This window comes from Xyrauchen texanus, chromosome 4 (assembly GCF_025860055.1).
Source record: "Xyrauchen texanus isolate HMW12.3.18 chromosome 4, RBS_HiC_50CHRs, whole genome shotgun sequence".
NCBI lineage: Eukaryota > Metazoa > Chordata > Actinopteri > Cypriniformes > Catostomidae > Xyrauchen > Xyrauchen texanus.
The window spans coordinates 47419008-47431757 of NC_068279.1; the positions used below are offsets into that span (position 1 = coordinate 47419008).

The 12750-nt window shown below is 39.4% G+C and overlaps 1 protein-coding gene across 3 annotated transcripts in view; it reads left to right on the plus strand.

Moving 5' to 3' along the window:
- Positions 1-12526: 12526 nt before the first annotated feature.
- LOC127638053 (serine/threonine-protein kinase PAK 3) overlaps positions 12527-12750 on the plus strand; it is a 59899-nt gene continuing 59675 nt past the window's right edge. For all 3 annotated transcript variants that reach the window (XM_052119398.1, XM_052119391.1, XM_052119406.1), the window contains exon 1: positions 12527-12675. The gene's annotated coding sequence lies outside the window, so the exon portion shown is untranslated. The remainder of the gene's footprint in view (positions 12676-12750) is intronic.

The window sequence follows — 12750 nt, forward strand, 5'->3', positions numbered from 1 at the left end:
GCCTAAAACACACACACATAAATCAATTAACCTTGTATTTCATACCAGCAGTAATGCACTTACACAAATCACATAGATTGCCATAATGGTCAGACGACCTTATAATTAAATGCTGCCCTGCATTGTAATTAACCATTTTGATTGCCAGAGCAAGTGCCTGACTGCTCTGTTAAGGTGAGGTCCAAATAGTCTCTGGTATGCAAAATTGCTTCAGACCCGCAATGAATGTTAACAACAGAATACAATGTCAAACTCTAGTCTAAATTAAATAACAATAATTTCACAATGTTCAAATGCACCATCTAGCCACTTTTCAACAAACCATGTGGCTATGAAGTTTGTATTCTTTGTATTGAGCCAAGAGACCAATCTGTGCCATTTAGATCTTCTATTGGTCAAACGTTGATTCGCGATATGAATTTGTAGGTCAGAGTTCACCAAACTTGAACTTTGGTATGCAGCGGAAGACGAAACATCTTCTCATGTGCTTAATTGCATGTAAGTGTCTACATTAAAATTAATTCCTTAAAATGTATTATTGCTTAACTTTTAGGCTCACACGTTTAAAAACTGCTGTGGCAACTTCTTCATTATCTCTCCATTTTACACAACCTCCTCTTCCACTATGTATGGGTTTATGGCAATATTAGATCTCTTTATCTATCTTTAAGATGACTGTAACAGGTGAAGGATGGGCAAGGAGGAGGCGGGAACCGGCTGAACAGTCAACGTAAAGTTTTAATGTCAACTCAACTTAAATCAACATAAAACAAACATGAACACACACATACATGCATCTCTCTCTCTCTTTCTTGAACTGGCGTCTCCAGCTCCCCTTTATCTCACTGATTCAGTGCTGGCCGTGCACCCTAACGGCCAGGCCACGCCCTCCTCCTCATTACACACTCCTCCCCTGCCCAATTTAGGCTGGGGCGCCACAGGACTGACTTACTCCTTACACCTCCACTCTGGTTGGGAGACACTGCCGTTCCGGCCGTTCTGTCAGCTGTTGGTCCTGGGAACCTGGGGGAGAGACGAGGGGAGGCATGGGGAGAGGGAAAGCACGAGCGGGAGACACAGAGATAGAGAAAGAGGAGCGAGAGAGAGAGAGAGAGAGAGAGAGAGAGAGAGAGAGAGAGAGAGAGAAAACATGCTCGCTGGTCCCCGGACATGCCGTCGCCCGGTCCTCAACCGATCCTCCGTCCTCTGCCGAACGTCAGCTCGCTCCTCCCCTGGCAGACGGCAGCAAGCCTCCAACCCCTGGAGGATGGAACCCCTCTTCCCCTTACTGGCGGACAGCAGCGGTTCCTCAGGCTCTAGATGGCTGGCAGCAACCCCTCCGTCCCCAGGCAGATGGCCGTGGATGCGCCTCTGGTGGATGGCAGTGGCGAGGAATCCATGACGGAGCATCCCTCCTCCCTCCCTGGTTTCGGCACCACTATAACAGGTAAAGGATGGGCGAGGAGGAGGTGGGAACCGGCAACTCAACTTAAAACAACATAAAACAAACATGAACAAACACATACAGCACGGCCACGTGCATCTCTCTCTATTACAATTACAGACTTCATAAGTTCTATTTTTGTGTTTCACATAAGAAATAAATTCAAACATCATAAATTATGATAGAATCTTTGGGTGATCTATTCTTTTAATATAGAATTCAATGGATGTGTGATTGGTCGCCATGTATTTTATACTGTATCTGGCCCGATATGTATATATTTTTTTCTGTATAATTTAGATTTTGATCAGAAATGTGAATTTTTCATGAAATGTGTATGCATTATCAGCTACTTGCAACATTTGCTTGTTTCAGTCTTTGATGGTACATTTGATAGTACTGTATATGTAATCTGTATTTTCTTGTGCACACACATACAAAGGAGGGAAATAGTACAGTACATTTCATTTTATGACTGACTCTCAGACAGGTCCTGTTCCATTACACTTGAGAAAATATATATATTTTTTGTGTGTGGGAATAATATTTATTTTTGTACTGTATTTTCTCCATTATTTTGCCTTATTTTAAATGGCTCCCACACCCTAATCCACCCCTTTACTACACACACTCTAATGAAGAGTAGGGATATTCCTATGAAAGAAAATACCTGTCTCTTCTAACCAACCCCCACGGCACCTGTCCCTAGTGACCATGCAAATGATCAGCCTTTTACTATTAATGAGCACTGCGCCATCAGGGCTTGGCAGGGATTCTCACTCTTTCCCTGTATCCATGCCGAGCTGAAATGAGAGTGCTTATAGCCACTGGAACTATGCAGGGGCCCCTCATGGCATTATGAGCCAATTAGATTACGTTTGCTAAATCTAATTATTTAATCTAGATAGATTTTACTCCATATAGATATTGCATCAAAGCAGTAAACACTGTTTGTATACACTTAAGGTAGCACAGCCTAAATGTACAGTATATGAACAGGACTCACAGTTGTGAGAAGCAGTGTATCACAAGCAGGAATATTGATTGACACAACAAAGGAAATTGGGAAATCGCTTCACACTCATTTGAAAATGAGTTAAATCACGAAAGAAGCATTAGTGGTTTTCCATGATATCACTAATTATTGTATCATTTGTTGATGTTAACACTTTAGGGAGTCGGCATCATGTCAATCACCTACTCTCTGTATGCTGTATTTGTTTTTGTTGTGGATGATATTTTACACTGTTGTGTCATGGCAATACAATAATAAGTCAACAATGTGAATAGTAGAGGGCCGAGTACAGAGCCCTGCAGGTCACCATTGCTTATGTTGACAGTTTGTGAGATCCAGTTATGGATCTTGACTGCCTGAGGTCTGTTAGGCAAGGACAAATCAAGGATCCATTTTAGGGCTTGATATGGTTCTTTCCCAGCCACTAAAAGGACTTAATTTTGCCAGTTGTGAGGACTGTAGATAGTAGAGTGGGAATGTAGACATAAAGGCATGTTACTAATACATTTTTGTGAAACTTTTGAGAACATCAGTAAGGGAGGCCGGGAGCACCCTGCCAGGATACTGTCTGCAGTAGGTTTGCATAGGTTTTCCCACTGCAGGGTTCTTTTCACCTTGGCTATAACAGACCACACCTCAACTCTGTCCAAGTTACGAATTTATGAAAACAAACGTTAATATTGCATAACAAAAGCATCTCTTCTGGAGAAACTGCCGTAAAATAGAAGCCAATGTGGCTCTCTTGTTTATTGTAAAAAATTACTTGCGGTTAAGAGTGCGCAGACAAAACACGAACATCATGGTTGATTGCAATCGGCAGCAGATGCCTTATGCCTTATTTTTAACACATACAGTACATACAGTTAAGACCTGTATTTAGTGCTGAACACCAATCAACACCAATCCGATCACCAAAAACAAATTTTAATACCAGGTGGAAACAGGGTCATATTATGACTGGTTCACAAGCAATCTGTGCTGATATGAGCTAACAAAACATACAATCCATTCTGAAATGTTCTGAAAACGCAAACGTAAAACAGTTCATGGTGATGTTGGCTGCTTCAACTGGATTCAACAGGACAAAGCAGAGACACTGGTCTTCACATGTGCGACATCTCACATCCTCATCACAAGACTGCATGTGTTTCTCCCAGTCTGTGGCAGCAGCAGAATGAGACGTGTTTTTAAAATTTGCATTTGCACATCACTGGAAATGCATCAAAACAATCAAAGACATCCATCTAGTGCATGCTTACAAAAGACCAACAATTCAATATAGCACAGATTGGTGCAAAAACAGTCCAGGATACCTTCAAAATAACAAGAAACAGAGCTGCTGAATGAAATAGAATGGAGGTCTCTTTTTAGAGTTATAACTTGACATTGCATATTTTAAAAAAGGCACGAGATGCTCTAACGAGATGATAATGGTCAAAGTTGTTCATGAAAAAATATTTAAATTCAGATTAAGTCTCCTTTGGATGAATCTTCCATTACAAGCCCTTTCTCCTCTTCACCTGTGACTGACTGTGAGCACCAGCGTGAGGGGCCAAGGGTGCAATGACGAAAAATAGGTGTTGTTGTCTTGCTGAAGAGGCAGTCATATACAGATGTATTTTGTCCTTGTGAAGTCACAAGTTCCACAAATTCCAAATGGCCCATTTCTAAGGCCTGATTTAAATAAATGCTATTTTTTATTAAGGAGGAAGTTTCAGTTCTGAGACTTAGAGTGTGTTTTTAAAGTACAATGTCAGAAGGAAAATTTGACTCCTCTCTGAGCAAATTCTGAATTCACATGGCTTGTTGAGGCAAAGTCACATGACTCTTTTATGCATCTATAGTATAGTCCTATATACATTCTATAGGAATATATTATTGTAACAGTTAAAAGGACGGGCAAGGAGACAGGAACTGGCTAAACAGTCAAAGTAAAGTTTAATGATAGAAATGAACTTTAATCAACATAAAACTTAAGGACACACATGCAGCGCGGCCGTGTGCATCTCTCTCTCTCTCTCTCGCTCTCGAACTGGTGTCTTGACACCCTTTATCTCGTTCTCCCGCTGATCATCTGATTCAGCGCCGGCCGTGTACCCTCCTGGCCCGGTCATGCCCTCCTCCTTGTCACAATTCTGTAAATGCATTTCCATTGTAGTTTATGTAGTCCTAGGTGTGTTTTCTCATCAAATAAAATAATGATCCACTTCAAGTGAGCTGTTAGGTTTATATATAAAATGTATTGGCTCTTTTACCTGTAAGGTGGGACATCCTTTTCTACATCCACCATACTGGGTGTTCCAATTTCTCCCATTCATTTTAATACAAGTGCTCCATCAGGATAAATAGTGTTTGGTTTTACATTAGCATTTTGCTAAGCTAACGTTGTTAACAACTGGAGCTATTTCATACTCATGCAGTGATTGAAAATGACTTCAAAAATAGAGATAGTAATAGAAAATTAAAATGTTTTGGAACATGTACCATGCTGTGGTATAATATAATATAATATAATATATCCTTCTAATCATTTGTAATGTACAAGGAAATGTCAGTATGTCAGTATTATTTTGTTGATATATTGATATATCCTCGCCAGAGTAAAATCACTGAATTCCTCTAGTCACATGTCTCTCATCCTCACTCCCTATTTCCTTCTCTCTTTCTCTCTCTATCTTTTCGTGATTGAACTCGTAAATCTCCAGCTAACATGGGCGCTAGGTGGGCGGAAGCAGGAGTGGAGTGGTTACCATGACAACTAACACTGATTCATTGCTGTATTGCAGCACTGAGGCGCAGTGGAAGTGAACGAGGGAGAGGGGGAGGAAAAGCGATGGAGAGGAAAGGGGTTGTCCTTGGCGGTACTCCAGTCTGTGGGTCCCATTGGCTTGTGTCCCAGGATGCTCACCACATCTAAGGTGCTATAGAGCTGTAAAGAACAGTGTGATTGATTGAGACTATGTGTGGATGTGTGTGCAGGATGCCACATTGCTTCACTGCAAAAAAAAATTTTTACTCAGTGTTTTAATTTAAAAATATCGAAATATTCCAAGATCAGTGTAAAGCAGTTCAATGGAAAGGAGGAGGCGAGAACCGGCTTGACAATATAAATAATATTTTTATTATAAACTTAAACAAAAGACACAAACACACATGACGGACATGTCCGTAAACTATCTCTCTCTCGTTGTACCACAGTCTGCCATTGGCCTTTATCCCTCTCGGAGGCTTAATTAGCCTGATAAGGGACCGGGTGTGTAGAATCACAACCCGGCCCCGCCCTCTGCCCTGCCACAATCAGCTAAATTGAGAAGCAAAATGACATAAGTATTTGTAATAAGTTGTATTGTCTTTTTTTTTTTTCAGAGACACCTAATAAAATGTAATAGTGTTTATGCTTAGATAAAATAATAATAATAATAATAATAAAAAATAAAACAACTATTTGCCAAAGGGGTAAGGAAAATCAAGTCAAAGGCATTTTATTTTTCTTACCACATTGGCAGGTAGGTTTCCTCAATAAAGACGTTTTTGCTTAAAACAAGAAAAAGTTATTTTGAGTAATAATAATAATAATAATAATAATATATATATATATATATATATATATATATATATATATATATATATATATATATATATATATATATAATAGAAACGTATTTTTTCTTTCAATTATTTTTTTTTTACTGGAAAATAAGACAATACTGATACAGATTTTAATTTTATTTTTTTTGTGCGGTGTTGGTTCACATAAATGTCAGCCTAGTTTGTAATGAGCATATTCCAAAGAAGCACAGAATATTGATGAAACCATTTCGTAAGCCTCATACATGCATGCACAAAAATATACTGAATTGTACTGTAAATGTACTGCATAACACATATGCATACACACAAAAATAATTTTACCATGATCAAAGGTTAACAGTAGATTGTATTGTTAGTAATTTTAGCTGTGTTCCAAAATCTACACTGCAAAAAGGGAAAACTTGTAGTTGTTACCACAAAAAGTAATGCGTGAAATTTTTCCAATGTTAAAATACTTGCTCTTAGCCCAACTTAATATGCACAAATCAGAAACCAGTTTGAAAACGAGTAATTATTTTAGCAATTTTGTTTGGTGACTTTCACTGTTGTGCTCGTCTCCGTGTTTATATCAGTGTCTCCCGCTGAATGCGTTTGCATGCGCGTCCTCCAGCGAACTTCAACCGGGGCGAATAGGGTGGTGGATGTCATGACATTATTGTCTCATAAATGTTCACACCCCTTTCATGATTTATACAAATATAAGAGATAACAATATATATACATACATACATACATACATACATACATACATATAAGTGGTGTGGGACTTTTAATTTTAAAGAAGCCCGAAATACACATGAAACTCTTATTTTGAAATGTATGCGCTCCCAGTTGTGAACACACTGTTGGATGATTTGCTGAGAAAGTGAATCTGATTCAAACTGCTAACCTGAGCTCCTGATTTCACACCATCAGTTATTTCACGACTCTCTCTGCTGGGTTTGTTGTTGCATGCGGTGCAGCTAACTCGTCACAACAGAACGGGTGAAAAGCGGCTCGAGACACACTGATTGCACTCTAAAAATTCAATATCTCACAAGATGATATCTGATGAAATGCATTTGAACGCACACAACCCGTCTGTTGCCAATGGCGACTAGAGTTTAAATGATAGTCGCAATCAATTATTTTTGGTATATAACCATTTATAATAACCATTTTAGTTGCAGCCTGGAGCCCTGCTGTATCTGAGGCACAAGGGGCATCCGCCACCCTATTCTTCCCCTCATTAAGGGGTATTAACATTTTATACTGCCTTCCATTTTCACTGATTTTAATAAAAGAAAAATAGTACAACTGCATCTTTTTTTTTACTGTAATAACCAACAACAACTACAAAAAAGATTGTGTAAAGGTTATGAAAATCATTAAAAAACTATGGAAATTGTATAAGTTAAATGTGTCCAAATGCATTTCAGTAACGAGAATTGGGGGGTAAACTGTGCTTAATTATAATGAAAATAATGTCACAATCCAAAAATCCTTAAATATGACCAGGACTTTTTCTTGATAACCCCTAGCCCATGCCATGTTTTGGAATGAGCAATTTTCTGATTTGTCTTTTTAAACATCTTATTAGAAAGATCCATATAACATTGTAATGAATGTTACAATACTGAGTTACAGTGATTCTTTGCCCTCTCAAGATTGTAAATTTCAGTCATGAATTATTGTAAAGGCCAATGCTGTCTCCTCTTTACCTCTCAATCCACAGTACACAATAGGCCACTGTGGCCTGTAGAATAGAGCTGTTAAATGACAGAACTCCAGTAAGCATGAGCTTAATTTGAGGATGTTGCGATTTTTTCAATCTGGGCGGTGACTTCCAAATGCTTGGTATCATATGTTCGACATGTTCCCCAATGCATTGAACTCTATGGAATGAAGCATCAAGCTATAGCGTTTTCCTAGGTGGCGTGTTGAATGCAGGTCAAGGGTTGTAACACAAGTCTCACAAATCAAATAAATTAAACTTTGACCCTGATTGCCACTGATCTTTCAAAGAGCAGCCATTGACTACCGAACAGTTTGAATATTGTTATGTGGCTGATGTCGGCGTGGAAATCACAACTAGATGGAAGAGAAACTGATCCTGTGCATATCAGAGCTATTGTGAGGACTTCTTCTGTTCCTTTACATTGAATTTTACTTGAGGTAGAAAACAGAATGCAGAAATCTAATAGGAATTTGAATTGAAGGCATTGACAATTGAGGAAACATGATGACAATTCTGCGAAGGGGACATATTGAGCAATGATACTCCCTGGTTTTCAACAGACAGTGCATTCTGGGAATTTTTAGAAAGCAAACTTTTCAGTGCACTTGATCAATGTTGTAATTGGGACATCTGTAGAAATGGCCGATTCCCTGACCAGTGCCCTGAATACTGATCTAGGGAGCTGATTTAGACACACCCGTGGTGTAGTGGTTAAGGTTCAGGGCTGGTAGCCAGAAGGTTGCTGGTTTGATCCCCTCAAGTGAGCCATGAACCATCACCATAGTGCTGTGTTCAAATATAAAATGATTTACAGAGCATTCAAGGTGCATATATTTAACATTTGTTTTCTGGGAATCAAGACTATAACTTTAGGTTTGCCTGCCCTATGTTTTACCAGCTACTGGAACAACTTCAAGACATCCAGGACAACAGAGGTGCAACTTTAAGACTAGCCTAAGGGGGTTTGAACACCTTTGGAGTACTAGCCTACTACTAGTTCTACTAGCCGAAACAGCTGAGCACTGGTATACTGTTTGCAACATACAGTATGTTTATTTAAAAATATTTAAATAAACTCTGGTTTTTACAAGCACTACAGAAAATAATTGAAAATAAAAAGCTCATTTTCCAATGTATTTTCTATGAAGGTTCGGTTTTCATCATCAATTTGCCTTTTGTCGAAAAAGGTTGTGCATATGAGCTGACATCACTTCTGTAACAGCTTTGAATTTTTTTTTTTCATCTGTAGATTTGTCTGCACCCAGCGGCTAAACAGTTTGCCTCAATACATTTCAGTGAACAAGATGTGATAAAATGCGCTCACCCAAAAGTTGCTGGTTCATGTTTTGGAGTAGAGTGTAACTGAACTATGGCCAGACAACCTTAAACACTGGAGCACGGGTAGCTTGACGTGCACAGACACTGTTGCACGTGTTGAGCGTTGTTAAACTCATCGCTGAGTTTTGCGCAGAGAGAGCTTGGCTAATTACCGCGATTTTATCACAATCATTTGTAGGTCATTGTAGGTCCCCCTTGTGCCGCCAAAACAGCGCTAACCCGCATCTCAGAATAGCATTATAATATTCTTCTCACCACAATTGTACAGAGTGGTTAAACTGAAGTATAGCTTGGCCTCTCTGTTTCATCTTGAGTTCAGGTAGGCAGAAACAACACCTTTGGAGCAAGGTCTGGTTCATGAACCCTTTTAGGATCTGCCCAAAATGACACACTCTTTGTGGACTTGCAGACTCGTGGCCTTCACTCATGCATCCATGAGACTGCAGGATGTCCCATTTGTCATGATTGATGATTCAGCTTTGCAGCCTCTGTGCTCCCTTGATGCGACCTTTTGCAAAGGCAACTCAGCCGACTACTACCCAATTGCTATGCAGGGGGGTCTGTGCGGTGTCACCTACCTCTGTTGTATTGCTTGAAGGCTTGAGCTACAACCTTGAAGTTACATTCAGCTGATTTTGTGTAAGTGGAACAGGCGATTGCTTTTATTTAACTTTCTTCTTACTTCGGCAACCAAATAAAATTGATCTTGAAATCTCCCTTATTGTAAAATATAGGCCCAAACTTACTGTGATTCGTCTGATATATTCTTCAGCTTAGTTATATGTCCTTCAGCCCACTTTTAGTACAAGGCCTTCCTTGAAAGATTAGAGTGTTGCAAGTTGGCTGATGTAATTCAACCAGTTTATATGCATTTAAAATATACTCAATTGGTTTATAGAACACAGCTGCCTCAACTAATTGTTATTGGTGGTAAAATATGAGGCCTATACGAGGTAACAATTTTGCAAATGTTATTGTTGAACAACCATTAAAACCTCTGCATTACATCTTTTTTAAAGAATGGAAATAAACCAAAGTATAGCTATTTCAATGTACAAAACTGACTACCACTCTTTATTATGACAATCAGTCATTGCTTTTGAGTTGGATCTAGAAAGAAGAACAACAGAAAATCTAGTGAAAAATAGAGAAAATATAATTAAGACAAGGAATAAATCTTAATCCGAGTCAATTTTATTTAAAAAAAACATGTCGTATTGGTCTCACAGAAACAGGTTTAAAAATGAAACATAAATAAATAAATAATATTGTTGAAACACCCATCAGTGTCTGACATCCCCCATCATCCCCTACTTCACAGGTCAGCATCACACATCAGGCCTGTTATCCCCCAGGACCACAAAGTTGTCACGACAACCGGTGTGAATCTGATTCTAAGCAGCTATGACAAGACTCCGCCTCAAGACAGCAGCTGCTGAAGCCAACAGCCAATCAAGGGTGAGCAAGAGGGAAAAAGATGACATCATAGGCAAATTAGGGCAAGTTGCAGCAGGACTTTGTTTGGTGTTGCTGCCCACAGTGGAATCGTAGGAAAGCTGGGGCAAAAAGATAAATGCTCATTCAACAAACTCGCGGACAGCTGTGCATAGCAAACTAAAAGCTACTTGTTTAAAATAATCTGCTTTTATCAATTAATTAGTCTTGAAATGTTAAAAAAGACAAAGTAAAGAAAGATTTAATTAACGCTTGTTTTCTTAGTCACAGTTTGCCATTTTCTCCAAATCCTTATATTAACCTGTCAAGTAATTTGAACATATACAAGAATATATCATGGTACAGTGATAGTATCAGACAGTAATATCATGGTATTTTGGAACCATGCTACCTCAGGTTTACCATATTTATATTATATGTTATTTACAATATAATTAGAAGAAAACTGTGGTATTCCAATCATATCAGTGCCCAAATAACCTACAAAAAATCTGAAGAAAAGGCAGTCAACTAAAAGAATAAGTAAAATCTACAACAATCATGGTAATACAATGTTACTTTTCTTAAACTAGAACACTTTTTCAGCTCTCTTGGTTCCAGAAGAGTATTGCCCATTTAGTATTTCAATAGGGATTTAATAAAATCCTTTATATAAGAGTTCTAAACCATAAACCAAACCAACCAGCTCTGAGTTGAATCACAACATTACAAACTTTGATTTGAAGCAATAAAGTATTTGAAAACGTGACTCTTTTGGTGTGCTTTGTTTGCTGCGATTCTCTGATTGGTGGATTTCCCCTTTCAGGATCATGGGTAGTGAAGTTCTTCACCAGAAATTCCACTATTATACAAATAATTTTTTTAATTACTTTGAAATAATGCAGTCTGTTGGCCATATCCATTTTGATTAACAACCACGGAGCTCATGGTAGGTCCGTCTTTTCTCCCCAATTTGGAATGCCCAATTCCCACTACTTAGTAGGTCCTCATGGTGGTGCGGTTACTCACCTCAATCCGGGTGGTGGAGGACATGTTTCAGTTGCCTCCGCTTCTAAGACCGTCAATCCGTGCATCTTGTCACGTGGCTTGATGTGCATGACACCGCGGAGACTCCCAGCGTGTGGAGGCTGTCCGCGATACTCTCCGCGATCCACGCATAACTTACCCCATGCCCCATTGAGAGTGAGAACCACCAATAGTGACCACAAGGAGGTTACCCCATGTGACTCTAACATCCCTAGCAACCACGCCAATTTGGTTGCTTGGGAAACCGACTGGAGTCACACAGCACATCCTGGATTCGAACTCGCGACTCCTGGGGTGGTAGTCAGTGTCAATACTCGCTGAGCTACCCAGGCCCCCCTCTGTCTTTAAAGGTTTATACGTTTCAAAAATCAATTCACCCATAGAGAAAAAGAATGGGATTTAACTTCCTGAGCCAGACTGTTGCGCTTTATTACAACAGGAAGTTTGGGCAGGACATATCGAATGGCTTCTCTCTTTATTTATTTCAAAAGCAATAGGTTTTAATTACATCACAACCTTGAACCATGACTTCTTACTTGCTTGTCGGTTGTAGGGGGAGGGACATCCTCATTCTAGAAAGCATTTGATTGGACAATTTATTTATTTATTTTTGTGGAAGGAGTAATCAATCATTTTGGTCTGGTTTCCCAGAAAAGAAAGACTATCAATTTGAAATGTGTTTTTCTGCTAAAAGATAATTCCTCTAAATGAAACTGGGTGGAATAAAAAAATCCTCCCTATGTTTTCTGTGAATTCACCAATCTGTGAAACAGCAGATCCATTCTGTCTGGATGCCGCCCTCCCCCTCTCTCCTGGCAGCTGCCTTTATTAACATGCAGCCTCTTAGCCAATAAGGCTGTAAGTTCTTTGTGACATCACTGGCTAGGGAACAGTAGGCAGGCAGTGAAGCAGGCAGGCTGCTGACTGAAGCCAGTGAGTCCAGGTTTGGGGGTCAGGAACTGGTCTGACAACAGAATGGAGAGCCTGAGCATGCATTAGCTTTCAGGAATATATGCTGTGGAGGATGTACAAGGAAAACACACGGAGGCTTCCACGGATGCAGCCAGGGAATGTCAAGACATGTTTCAGGTGAGTTGTTTCAAAGGGCTCCTTTTCTGTCTGCGATGACACGAATATGGATAAGAGAGAGAGAGAGAGAGTGTG